This window comes from Vombatus ursinus, unplaced genomic scaffold (assembly GCF_900497805.2).
Source record: "Vombatus ursinus unplaced genomic scaffold, bare-nosed wombat genome assembly UNPS02014779.1, whole genome shotgun sequence".
In the NCBI taxonomy this organism is placed as follows: domain Eukaryota; kingdom Metazoa; phylum Chordata; class Mammalia; order Diprotodontia; family Vombatidae; genus Vombatus; species Vombatus ursinus.
The window spans coordinates 28,750,327-28,763,763 of NW_020954557.1; positions in this window are offsets into that span (position 1 = coordinate 28,750,327).

The following is a 13,437-nucleotide window of genomic DNA, read 5'->3' on the forward strand; positions in this document are numbered from 1 at the left end:
AACCAGTATTATTATTATCATCATTTGAATATTTTAAGTACAAGCTGTTACTGTCTTAAAATAGTTTCAGAAAACTAGGCTATAGAATAACATTTATGTAAAGCTACCTCTGCTAATAATTATAACTTTATTCCTTCAAGGTCAAACTGCCTGAAAAGGCACCTAACATAACTCTTACATACACAAGTAAGTAACGATTCTACTCATAGGAAACACTGACAAAACACAAAGAAATATAAATTGTTTTCTTTGCTTTGGGGCCTTTTTTTATTCAGACATTGGTAAATATGTTCCTGTTTACTTGAATAGGTCATTATGTACTGGGAATTACGTGGTTACTGGCAATAGCATCCATTTGTTTTTGTAGTTATTAGAAATGAAACATGTCCTTGCCCTGGCTGGTGAAATGGGTCAATATAAAGGGTAAGACAACCAAGTCTGACATTTTGGGATGTGAAAAGGAGAGGGAGCCCTGAAATTTTTTTTACATCTTTTTAAAAAGGTATTTAGTTAAAGTAAGAATTTAACTGTCTGAATTTAAAAAAATAAACCATATAGAGACTTCATTAACATATTTTCATAACTTATAATAGCTACCCTCTATTAAAGTCCCATTGTGATGACCTGCTATGGTATGCTGATGAACCTGGATTTCTGAAAGTTATGACAGTTAATCAAGCATTTGGGCAGGCTCTGATGAGCTAGAAAGACATTGAGTATCATTCTGGTAGAGCATACAGACCATATGGAGAAGCTCATCGCCAGAAGGTTGGCCATTAAGAGATTTAATTTTTGCCTAGAGTAAGTTACAAAAATACCTTTTCAAAAGTTGTGGAAAGGTTACAATCTATATAAAATTGTAGAAGGAGTACCCACACCAGTGAAATATGAATTAAAATTGAATTCTACCCATTCATTTTTTGTAATAAAATAACTTATCCACCCTTAGAAGTAAAGTGATCGCTGCCAAGACGAAAAGCTATTTATAACTTTATTTTGAAGAGGCAGAATTAATAAATTTGTTCATGTTGTAGTTTGTTATTGATATGCAAGCTAGCCAGTCAACTATATTGAGTGATGGCAAGTCTGCATGTCTTGGGACAGTAATAAAGAAATTTGACTTGCAAATAATTTAAATAAAATATTTCAGTGGTTCCATTAACTCATCCCATCTCAGACTCATTCTAACTATGCTTATTGGAATCCATCGATGCTTCTCATCACATGGAACTCATTCTTGTCCTCCAATAAATCCTCAGTAGGAGGGAAACCCAATATGTTGAGAGCCTTTGTCTAACAATATTTCTTAACCTGAGGTCAATAAACTTGTTTTCTTTAATATTTTAATACCTGTATTTCAAAATAATGGGCTTATTTTATAATCCTATGTATTTTAGTTTATGTATTTAAAAACATGAATCTGAGAAAGGTTGCATAGGCTTCACCAGATTGTCTGCCAGCGTCCACAAAACAAAACAAAACAAAATAAAGTTTAAGAACTCTTGCTCTATATGTTTTAACATAGTGTGACTATCACTGCTGTATTTGAGCTCTCCATATATTATCCTTTCCTCTTATGATTTAACTGGCAATGTCCTTTTCTGCTGGAACATTTATTTGATTTTTGATGCAGCTTTTATGAATAATTCATAATTGCTAATAGGCTAAGGCCAATCTGTACTGTCTTAATCTCTCCATTGTCCTTTGGCAGCTTTTATGACTCAGATGTTGTAGTAGTCCATGATTCCCAGCTACATTACTCATTCAACAAACATACATGACCACCAGGAGAATATTTTTAAAAGGATGAATTTTTATTTTTAAAGCATTGCATAACCTAGCTCCTTCCTACCTTTCCAGTCTTTCCACACCTTATTCCCTTCCACATACTCAGAAATCCAGTAACATAGTTCTCCTTACTCTTCCTCACACAAGAACTTCATCTTCCAACCTCAAATATTTTCTCTGGCTATCCCCCATGCTTGGAATGTTCTTCCTCCTCATCTTTACCTCCTTGCTTCATGAGCTTCATTCAGGTCTAAACTTAAGTTACACCTTCTAGAAGAAATCTTTCCCAGGCTTCCTAAATATTAATGATTTTCCTCTAAAATTTCCCTCAATTTAGCCTGTATATTGTATGTACATAACTGTTTGCATATTTTCTCTTCCATCAGACTGAGTTCCTTGAAAGCAGAGACCATTTTTTTTGCCTTTCTTTGTATCTCCTATGCTGAACATAGTTCCCGAAACATGGTAGGTGCTTAACAATACTATTTTACTGGACTAACTGATTTCACAGAGAAACTTGCAACCATAGCAAGGTCATGCAATTTCCCAAAATGCAATCCAGACCACCATCTTCCTTATTTTTTCTCCTTTTTATTCCTCCCTTCCTTCAATGAACCTCATCAGACTTACTGATGGCAAATTAGTGTGACTGGGGTTCTGGGGTTCCACAATGGTCTTCTTTGTGCATTTCATGGTTCTCTTGTATTTATGCCTCTACATCAAAGGTGTCAAACATATGGTCTCCAGGCCGTACATGGCTATTAACTCTCCATGGGGATGGCCCATACTAGATTAAAATATAATTTGGAAATATTTAATAAAATAAGTAAGAATATAATAAAACATAAATGTTTATTTGTCATTTTCTAAGTCAATATGCACCCCACAGAGATCCTTATATATGGCCTCTATTTCTCTTTGAGTTTGACATCACTATTTTAAACAATCTGACCATTAAAATAGCCTAGAATTGTCTATGGCTATAATTGTGAAGTTTTTATAACAATGTAGAAATTTTTAAGGTGAGTTCAAAGGTCCAACATAAGCACAAAAATTCACTTCCAACTCCCCAGTGCAAAATCTTACATTTGAATGGGACAGAAAATACATACATAACTCAGTAAATACAAGATAAATACTGAGTAGATAGAAGGTACTAGCAACTGGGGTGGGGAGAGTACAGGAAAGGTTCCCATAAGGTAGGATTTGAGCTGAGTATTAAGGAAATCCAGGGGAAACTAAATAATGGAGATGAGAAGGTAGAGCATTCCACACATGGAGAGATCCACTTCAAAGACAGAGATGGAATATTGAGTATCATGTGTGAGAAAAAAGAAAATAGGCCATTGTAGCTAGATCACAGATTGAGTGGAGGGGAACAAAATGAAAGAAGCCTGGAAAGGTAGGAAAGAGACAGGTTATGAAGAATTTTAAATATCAAATGAAAGATTTTATAGTGGAGCCTGGGGATAATAGGGACCCACAGGAGTTTACTGAATGGGGGTCATGGGGAACCACAAGAGTTTACTGAATGGGGGAGATGGAGTTATGCTTTAGAAAAAGGGAATGGAATGTAATGAGGAGTAAGTTGAGGCAGGGAAACCAATTAGAAAGCTATGGAAAAAGTTGTCCAGCCAGGAGGTGCTGGGGGCATGAACTAGAGCGACAGCTTTGTTAGTAGAAAGAAGAGGACATTTAGAAGAGATATTGTGAAGATAGATAAGACAAAATTTGGCAACAGCCTATAATGGACCATGAGAGTAAGAAGTAGAGGATGATACTAAGGTTGCAAACCTGGATGACTGCGATCATGTGATAGCCTCAAAAGTAACAGGCAAGTGAGGAAAAGGCAGTGATACCAGTAAAACATAAGTTCCTAGAATGAAGGGACCATTTCATTTTGTCTTTGTATCTACAGCTATTATCACAGCTCTGACACATAATAAATACTTGGTGACTTGAACTAACTTGAGATGGTATTAGAGTCCCTAAAAACTGTCCCTTTACACATTTCTTAAGTCCAGACCTGGGGAGAAATTAGAAAGCTACAGTTTACCAAATGGGGAATTTGGGAGACTACTGTACCAAAGCCAAATTATCTTTTTTATAATTTTCTTGAATGCAGCATTACCAAATCTATGTTACATAACTAGTAAAAACATAGAGGAACCATCTACTTTCATCTTACCAAGAGAAAGAGGGACCGTGGTCTACTAGTTCAAATGAAAGTTGCGTAGAACAGTCCAAGAGGAGTTTGACTGCTTTGGTATAAGCACAGCCAATATTAATTGAATTTACCAGGCATTTAGGTGTCATGAAGATACAAACATAGTTTAAGCAAGTCAGTTATTGACAGTACAATGGGTCATGCATCAAATAATATTAATTTTATAAGAGTTCTTGTTTTCTGTTCAAGTGCTATTTACTCAGCATATTAGATTCTCTTTGGCCCACTCACTATTTAGAAAGGGAAAATAGTTCCTTTGCAGATCAGTGTTTTAGCGATTTTATGGTGACTAAATCAGGAGAATTGAAGAAACTATTGCAATAACCCAGATTAAGACACTTAATAAAGGCTTTTTTCCCTTAAATTTCCTGGTCTTGTTTTCCTTTCTAGGACCAAAAGACCGGAAATAATTTAGAGTAATTAGTTTGAAGCAAAGTGTATGGAAAAGAGGCAAAGTATGCCTACTAAATGTTTCATCTACAGACAAGCAACTCTGGATTTCTATACATGACTTTAACAAAATATTTTTAAAGATAAACAATTGAGTCAAAAAATAGAAGGAAGGGAGACATATATCATAAAGAATAACTTTTGAAATGATTTGCTACTTGACAACTGACAAAATTGATAAAGTAAATTATGTTTGAGTGCTCCCTTTTATACTCAGATGCAAAATACTTGGTAGATGGAGATAAACATATAGAAATATACAATAATAATAACAATAATAATAACCTAACATTTATATAGCAATTACTCTGTGCCAGGCAATATGCTAAGCATTTTGCAGTTATTTTCTCATTTGCTGTTTGAAACAACTCTAGGAGGTAGGTACTATAATTATTCTCATCTTACAGATAAGGAGATTTAGGCAAACTGAGGCTAAGTGACTTGGCCAAGGTTATACAGCCAATAAGTATCTGAGGCCTTGGCATTTAAAGCCCTTCACAATCTACTTGTCACTCTGGCTACAAATATTACATTCCAGTCAGAAGAGGTAAACTAAGCATTCCATATACCACACCCTTCCCCACAAACACATACCTCACAAAGGCTGTGCCCTGACTTGGAATGCTCTCCTTTTCCTACATCCACTTCCTGGAATCCATAGCTCCCTTCAAGATTCTGCTCAAGTACCATTTTCAACAGGAAGAATTTCCTGATTTCCTCAGACCAGAATTCTCTCTGTCTTCAAATCACCCAGTATTTCCTTATCTCCCAATAGAATTCAAACTTCTTAAGGACAAGGGCTATTATTTTATTGTTCTTTCTTTATACAGCCCAGGGCCAGTGTCTTGTTCATAACTTTACTTTATTAAATCCTTCTTAAATTAAATTGAAATAGACTAGGAAGCAGGAAAAATAATCAAGTTCAATATTTGCTAGCTCTATGGCCTTTCTCAAGCCCCCTCTCTTTGAGCTTATTTTCTTATCTATGAAGTAGAGATAATGATTTCTAACCTACCATATTTATCAAGGTTATTGCACATATAAAATGAAACGATATATCAGAACCTGGTGTTGCTGAGGGTGGGATCTAAGATTTCTTTAAAGTAAAGACAGGGATAATGGTCACATCATGGTATAGAGAGAAGTAGTCAGGTGGTCCAGGGGATAAAGTGCAGGGCCTGAAGTCAGAAAGACTTATCTGCCTGAGCTCAAATCCAACCTCAGACACTTGCTGTATGCATGACCCTGGACAAGTCTCTTAGCCCTGTTTGCCTCAGCTCCTTATCTGTAAAATGAGTTGGAGAAGGAAATGGCAAACCATTCCAGTATCTTTGCAAATAAAACCCCAAATGAGATCAAGAATAGTTAGAAATGGCTAAAAAAAGACTGAACAACAAAACATGGTATAGAGATGGACGGAAGTGAGCAGGGAGATGTGGTTCTGGGGAACATATGGCAAAAGGTAACCTATCATAGTCTCGCAACCCAGGGGAAGAGCCCCAGAGTTCCATCAGAAGAATGTGTGGGTGGGAAGGCAGTTGTGAATGGTGGCCAGAGTAGAAGCAGCATAGTGTGGAAATTGCTAGGATACGATTACTACTATATGCTGGAAACTTAGAATAGCTTAACCAATAGGCCCTTGAGGTTACCGATAAATCAGGATTTAGAGACAACAGAAATATTTTAGGAGATTTTATGCTCAGCCCTTTTCAAGTAGAAATGTGTACAGACGGAAAGAAAGTGTAACTTTCTATACTGAATAGTGCTCTACAGTAAGCAACAGGTATTAAGTAAGGCAACCTCATTTTAATTTCTTGTCATTATTTAGTTTTTAAAAGTGCTGAGACACATAAAACCGTACCTTTTATTCCTTGTGTTACATTAAGATCTGACAGATGGAAGCACAGCAGCAACTGTGGAGAACGGCTGCTAGATGTGATGTGTTTGCAGAGCAGAGAAGACTGTCCTCTCTGGGAGACTTAGTGCTCTCTTCTTTCTTCCTGCTAAACACCTTTAACTCACTTCATCCAACACCACTAGTAAGAATAGGTCTCATATATTTGCTACACGGCATGTGAATGACAATAAGCCTCAGGCTTTCCATAGCATAAGGAATTTACATCCCGGCTGCGTTCTTTATATGTAAAAAATGAAACAAAAGGTATTTTTATGTAAGTTCAGTTTTAAATATGTTTCTTGTTGTATTTTGTTGTTTTTATGTTGAAGATTTAAAAACTATAATGAAAGGAAATAGTTTGACCTGAATATTAAATCATAGAACTACAACACCACGTTGTTAAGGTGTTTGTAATTTGCTGACATATCAATCTTTTGCTAAGATTTTCAATATTTTTTCATCGTGTTAAGTGGAATATTTAGGCAAAATATTTGTATTTAACAATAGAAAAAAAGGGCAGCTGTACAAACAATTCTACTGCCTTGGCTGGTTAAATCTATTAATGGAAATCTTCACATATAGGAGTAATGAAAACAAAAATATTGAGCTAAAATCAAAAGTTATTTTTCCAATCTTCAGTTCTAAAAATATGCATTGGGGCATTTGTACTAATCTTTTAAAAGTCTACTTCAGGGAAAAGGGAAAACACAGGGGTGTTGATAAAAGGTTCATAATTGAAAGGGAATTTAATTGAAGTATTATAGATGTGGAAAGTGCTCAAACTGGAAGAGTAACACAATAAATTGGCAAACTGAGATATGAAAAAACAAAAAGGTAATTTAGGTAGATATTATTTTTAAAAGTTCCTGAGCACAAACATAAACCATAGGACATTAGGAAAGTATCAATAATATAAACAACATTAATTACTATAGTATAAAGAATTGAAAGAGACCATAAAGATATTCTAGTCCAACCCGCTTATGTTATATAGAGGTGTAACTGAGGATGAAAAATCCTAAATGAGACATTTTAATATAAGGTTTTATAAGCATGTTGAATATTTTGAAGACTAATCAAATTCTAGGTTATTGCAGAACTACAGATATCAAAAAGATACATTCTTTTGGACTGTAAAATTGAGATATCAAAATTAATATGAACACATAGCACTATTCTTTCCTGAATGAATCTGATAATTATTATGTTCTAAAAGTAGGGAACTTCCAATTTTCAAAATTCACTCATTTATATTTATGAATTCCTGAAATCATTTTTATTTCACATTCAAGAAGTAAAATCTTTTAAGGAAAGGTTCTCAGTGGATCTAAGAAAAGGATTTCATGGATTTATGTCAAATATTAAACTACTAAAATTGTGATTTTTATTTCATAAAAACTGAATATTATATTACTTCTTACAGTATGAAGGTATATTTCATACAGTATAAAACTCAAGCTATTATGATCTTGACTTTTTTCTTACTTGACTCTTAACTAAAGCAAAGCCATGTCTGCAAACATTTTCATTTATGGATGTAAAAAGATGTGAAAAAAGTAAAGTACAGTTGATTACCTCTTCTAGATATTACTGATTGAGAAGGAAATACATACTATTCATGATAACTGTTTTACCTAGGAAATTAAAATGACAAGTAACCACAACCAGGGCACGGTGTGTGTGGGGGGGGTGGAGTGAGAGAAAGGGGGGTGGAAGGAGAGGGAGGGAGAGAGAGGGAGGGAGGGAGGGAGGGGGAGGGAGAGGGAGAGAGAAAGAGAGAGAAAGTACTCCCTTCCTTTCAAGTGTATCTGTTTTTAACACACTAAAGGTCTAAAAAGTAGTTTTGCTCATTTGAATCTTATAGAATAGCTAATAACTCTAAATATATACCTTGCTGTGGTTAGTTGTTATTTTAATTTCCTAGGTAAGACAGTTATCAGGGACTAGCATGCATTTCCTTCTCAATCAGTAATATCTAGAAAAGATAATCAACTGTTATCCCACTTTTTCAAACATTTTTACATCTGTAAATGAAAATATATGCAGACTTGGCTTTGCTTTAGTTAGAGCTAAGTGAGAAAGAAGTAAACAGCATGATAGGTTCAGTTTCATACTGTATGAAATTCCCTTTCAGAGAAACTCTGAGGATTATTCATTAAGATCTTGTCTCTTGAATGCAAAATGAGAACATTTTGAAGACTCCATTGATGTTGATGAGGTAAAGATTATAAATCTGGAAAGATAAGTCATCTGGACAAGAAATAGATATATCAGTTAGAACAGAATAGCATCATATGTTCTTATTTCAACAATGTAATTGGTTTTGGGGAGGGGGGAAGGGAATACATTTTCCTGCATCCCTGTATTAATCTATAACAATGCAAGGACAGTCATCCCATGGAACACATTCAGAGTTATCCTTCCTTCCTGCTTTCAGCTTACTATATGTGTTGGTTGATGAACTTCCTGGCTGACTTCTGGCCATATGATGGCTCAGCCCTGAAGGATGAGGGTGCTTTGAAATACTGAAGCAATCGGTTCATTGACTGCTGAGTAAGTGAAGCTAATGACTCAATGGACCTATAAAAAATGGACAGCTTCTGCCTCAGTCTCTTACTTTGCCTCTTCTGTGTGACAAGTCACTTGCTTTGTCTTTAGATTCCCAGTGATGGGGGTGGTCTATCTTCTTTCTCATCAACCTGCCACTCATTCCACCAAAGAGCATGGCAAGGTAACAGGAGGCCTTCTCCACCTTGTGATTTCTTTACTGAATAGGAGAATCAGACATTGGTCTTGGAATGGAAGTGTCAAAACATGAAGACTACTTTGTGAATCTGAGAAGTCAAGAGGTCCTGAGAAATAACTGGGTAAAGCTGACTGGCAGCAAAGGTGGACCCTTTCAGAAACTACTTCAGTGCTCATTAAGATGCTGATCTCCAACATGAGGATTTGCCTAAGTCTGATCTATTTTACCAAAAGACGTGAACTAGAAGTTGTTTGGACACTACAGAGCTTAAATGAAATATAAAATGTTTAATTAGTTGTCCTACAACATGCTTTATGATCCAAAGTTTAAGTATCTGCTACCCAATAATAAGTTATATATTACTAAATTCCATTTTAAGTAGTTTTGCCAATATGTCCAATGAGTTGTTTGTGGGTGTAATAATGTTTTGCATGTGTAAAAAATAAACACTTGTTCCTGATTTACGTTACTGAATATCTTTTTACGCCTTATTTTGAGAGGCTCTTGATATAAGCCAAAACTTAATATTTAAATAATTTGTCCCCTGGGTGCTAGACTGAAGCAGGTTATCTAGCCAAAGAATATGAGAAGAGTTAGTTGCTTCCTCTCACGCTGCCTCTTTTTAAAGGCCAGGCTCTCCCAGATCTAAACCTGGTCCAGATCAAAACGGGGATTCATAATCTAAAACTATGACTTCTTTTTCTTAAAATAGTTATTTCAATATGTTTCCTTTGTGATCCTTTGATTTTATTTTGTGCATTTAAACATTCTAGAAGGGGTCCACAGACTTACCCAAACTACCAAAGGGGTCTGTGAAACACACACACATACACAGGTTAAGAACTCCAGGCTTAGGAAAAAAGGAGATAGGAGTTGTGCTGCAGCACTCTGAGGCCAGGAGTGATTTCTTACAGTTAAATCTGACCTTCTCTGCTCATTCATCTAGAATTAACCTAGCCTCTCTTTTGCTTTCTGTTATTTGTACCTATTCTAGGAATCTAACACATTCTGTTTTCTCTTTGTTTATATACAAGTCCTATTTCCACAAGCAGAATGTCAGTTGAGAACAGAGACCACTGCTGATTTGTTTTTGCATTTAAATCAACAAGCCTGAAGCATTACTACTGGTGAGAGCAAGATGTAAGGTATCAGGCATTCAAAGATCAAAATGAAGTAGTTTTCCTCCTTACAAAGGTTTGGTCATTGGACACATAGATGTAAAGGTAGAATGAAGAGGTTCCTAGAAAAGGGCCAACTGGAGCAATCTATGAGGAAAACAGTAAGTTAGGATATATTTACAATCTTGCATCAAATTCATAATTCCTTTTACTACGGAATCTCTTCATTTGTGTAACAATATCAAGGACTCTAAGAATTATTTCTGCATCTTTTCTAGATTCTGTCTTCTAATGACTAGGCATGTCTACTACTAGTTTTCCTGGTTTAGCAACTATATATAGCTAGTCTTTTTCCTCCCCTTTCATTCTCCAAATTTCTCCATAGGTCTCCAGTCAAATATATCCTTTCCAGCCCTTGTCATATACATTCCATCTCTACGTAGCCTATTTTTTCTTAATGACTCAAGCCATGATCCAAACCTGTTCTCTAACACCATCTTCTCAATCAGGCTGTTAATTACCATATCTTTACTTTTCTTCTACAGTTAATCAACATAAATGATTAAAAGAGTGGCAATTCAGTGGAAGAAGTATCCAGATACAAAAGGTGATCTCATTAAGGCAAACTTAGCAAATTCAGAGGCACAGCTCACTTTCCTCTTAGGTTTAAAGATGAATAGGGCCCCAACTGAAAGCAGGAGGGGTTACATCACACAAATTCTGTACCTGCTCCTACACTGTCTACCATTTCCATTTACTTACATAAAATGTACCATAGGAAGAAAGCTCAAGGCCAAATAGCAAAGCTTCACCATCCCAGCTGGAAGGCCTGGGCGATGTGGCATGCTCCGGGGCGCTGCAATAACCTCTACTAAAACTAATACTGCATCATGTAATCTTCCTGTGGCCAGGCTTCTCTAGTCAGCACCTCGAAATGGGACCTGGTCTCCACCAGGGGCTGCACCCCAGTAGGCTTGACTTTGGGTAGGGTGAGCTCCTGACTTTCGTTATGGGAGATCTGGGGCAAGGCTTCTGGATCAGTCACGCTGTGCGCCTGGAAGACACATTCAGCTGGATGTCCAGCTCCAATTTGCCAGCCTTTTTCTCAAGCATCTCCACTTCCATTTTCACCTTAGCCTCAATGACCAGGCCCCGGGAGATGCCCCACCAGTCCGGCATTCTTCTCGATTTCCAGTCGAAGCATGCCGGATCCGGCACAGTCGCTCAGCCGAAGTTCAGGACAGGTAATGGGTGCCAGGGAGAAGGCCGTGTGTGCGGAGGCCAGGGTGAAGAGCAGGAAGAGCTCCTTGAGCAGCACGAAGAGCTCTAAGATGCGGAGTAAGGCGGGCTGGAAGAGGCAGTGGATCAGCGGTAGGTTGGAAAAGAGCATGTGGAAGAGCCCGCTGCTCATGGCGAGGAGGGGTCGTGCTGGGGGTTGGGGAGGGGGCTGCGCGGGTGCTCCAGGGTAACCTCGCCCCCGGCCCAGCGGCCTGCCAGACGCGTTCTAGGTCCCCGTGGAGGGCGGAGGAGGCTGTTTGTGACGCATCTTTGGCTGGGTTAGCCCCGCAGTAATGATTTAGGCTCCTGGGCTGTGGCTGACTCACTCAAAGTAAAGAAGTATTAACAATGCAAATTGGATTTGAATGTGTGTGCATCTCCCGCCCCCCCCACCAAGAGAGCCCAGGTGATAAATATTTACAACCACACCCCTCTATAACACTGTAACTTTGAACTCAGCAGGAGTGTAGAAGTCTGGAGGAATGAAGTCTTCAACAAACTGCACAATAATAATAATGACAATGATGACAACAACAAAAGCAATAACTTATTTATATAGTGCTTTAAAGTTTACAAAATATTTTGTTGCAAAGTATCTGTTATAACATTTAAGACCCTCAACATCCTTGGCTTTAAGGTTTGCAATGCTCATTATACATATTATCTCATTTGAACCTCACAGCAATCCTGGGAGGTAGGTGCCATTTTACAGATGAGCAGACTGAGGCAGATATGTTAAATAACTTGCCCAGGGTCACACAACTAGGAAGTGTCTGAGAAAAGATTTGACTGTGGGTTTTCATGACTACAAGTATATTTACTGTGCTACCTGCCTTAGTTAACTTCCCTGGTTCTGAGTTTTCCTTATCTATAAAATGGGAGGTGTCAGACTAGTTCAGGGGTTCTTTACCTGAGATCTTTAAATTTGTTTTATTTTGTTTTGTTATTTTTGCTAACTCCATTTTGTTATAAAGGATTTCCTGTATAATCCTGTATTTTACACATTTAGAAATATTATTATGGGAAAGGGGTGCATAGGCTTCACCAGACATCCCTAAGTCTTCACCCCAAATGATGACTTCATCCCCAAAAGTGTCCATCACACAAGGTTAAGAACCCCCAGACTTGGTGATCTCTTAGGTCCTTTCCAGTCAACCAAACAACTAATCAACCAATCAACAAGTATTTATTAAATACCTATTATTTGCTAGGCTTTGTGAATACAAATGTGAAGGAATATAGTTTGGAATTTCCTCATCTAATATATTCACTGTGAGATAATTATATTATCTTTGCCCATGTAGAAATCTAAAAGAACAGGTACCCTCTGTAGGTTTCTGACATCTCTGGGTTAAAATTAACTTTTGTGGAGAAAAGCCACATGTAATTCCCCTAAAGCCTTGAGATCACTACAATGGATTTAGGTGCTGACAAGGAAATGAGAAGGGAGTAGAGGAAGGGTATTTAGAGGCGAGCAAGGTAAAGTGCTGAAAAGTCCTCTAACTTAAAAACACCTTTCTAACAAACTAACCCTAAATCAATGTATATGACTTCAAGAAGAACTATGTGGAACTATGTGACCCAAAACCTGGGCATAGGTGACCATGATTGCAGGCTGAACATTTTAAAAGTGTAATACATAACTACTAGTAAGTTACTAGTAAGACTATAATTAAAAGTGCAAACTAATTAGGGTGTAATTTTATTATTATTATTAGTATTATTAGTAAATGAGTAAGAAATGAACTGGTCTGAATTGAATAGGGGTTTGCAAATCAGCAGTGCTTTGCATGTTTTCAGGAAAAAAAGTTTTTGTTAACCTTCAGTTAGAGTGGGATGTTGGACCACACTACAAATTCTATTGTATTCTGTCTTCCAGACATACCCACAGACCTCTCCATCTGTCAAATATCATGCTCTTTGGTTTGGAACA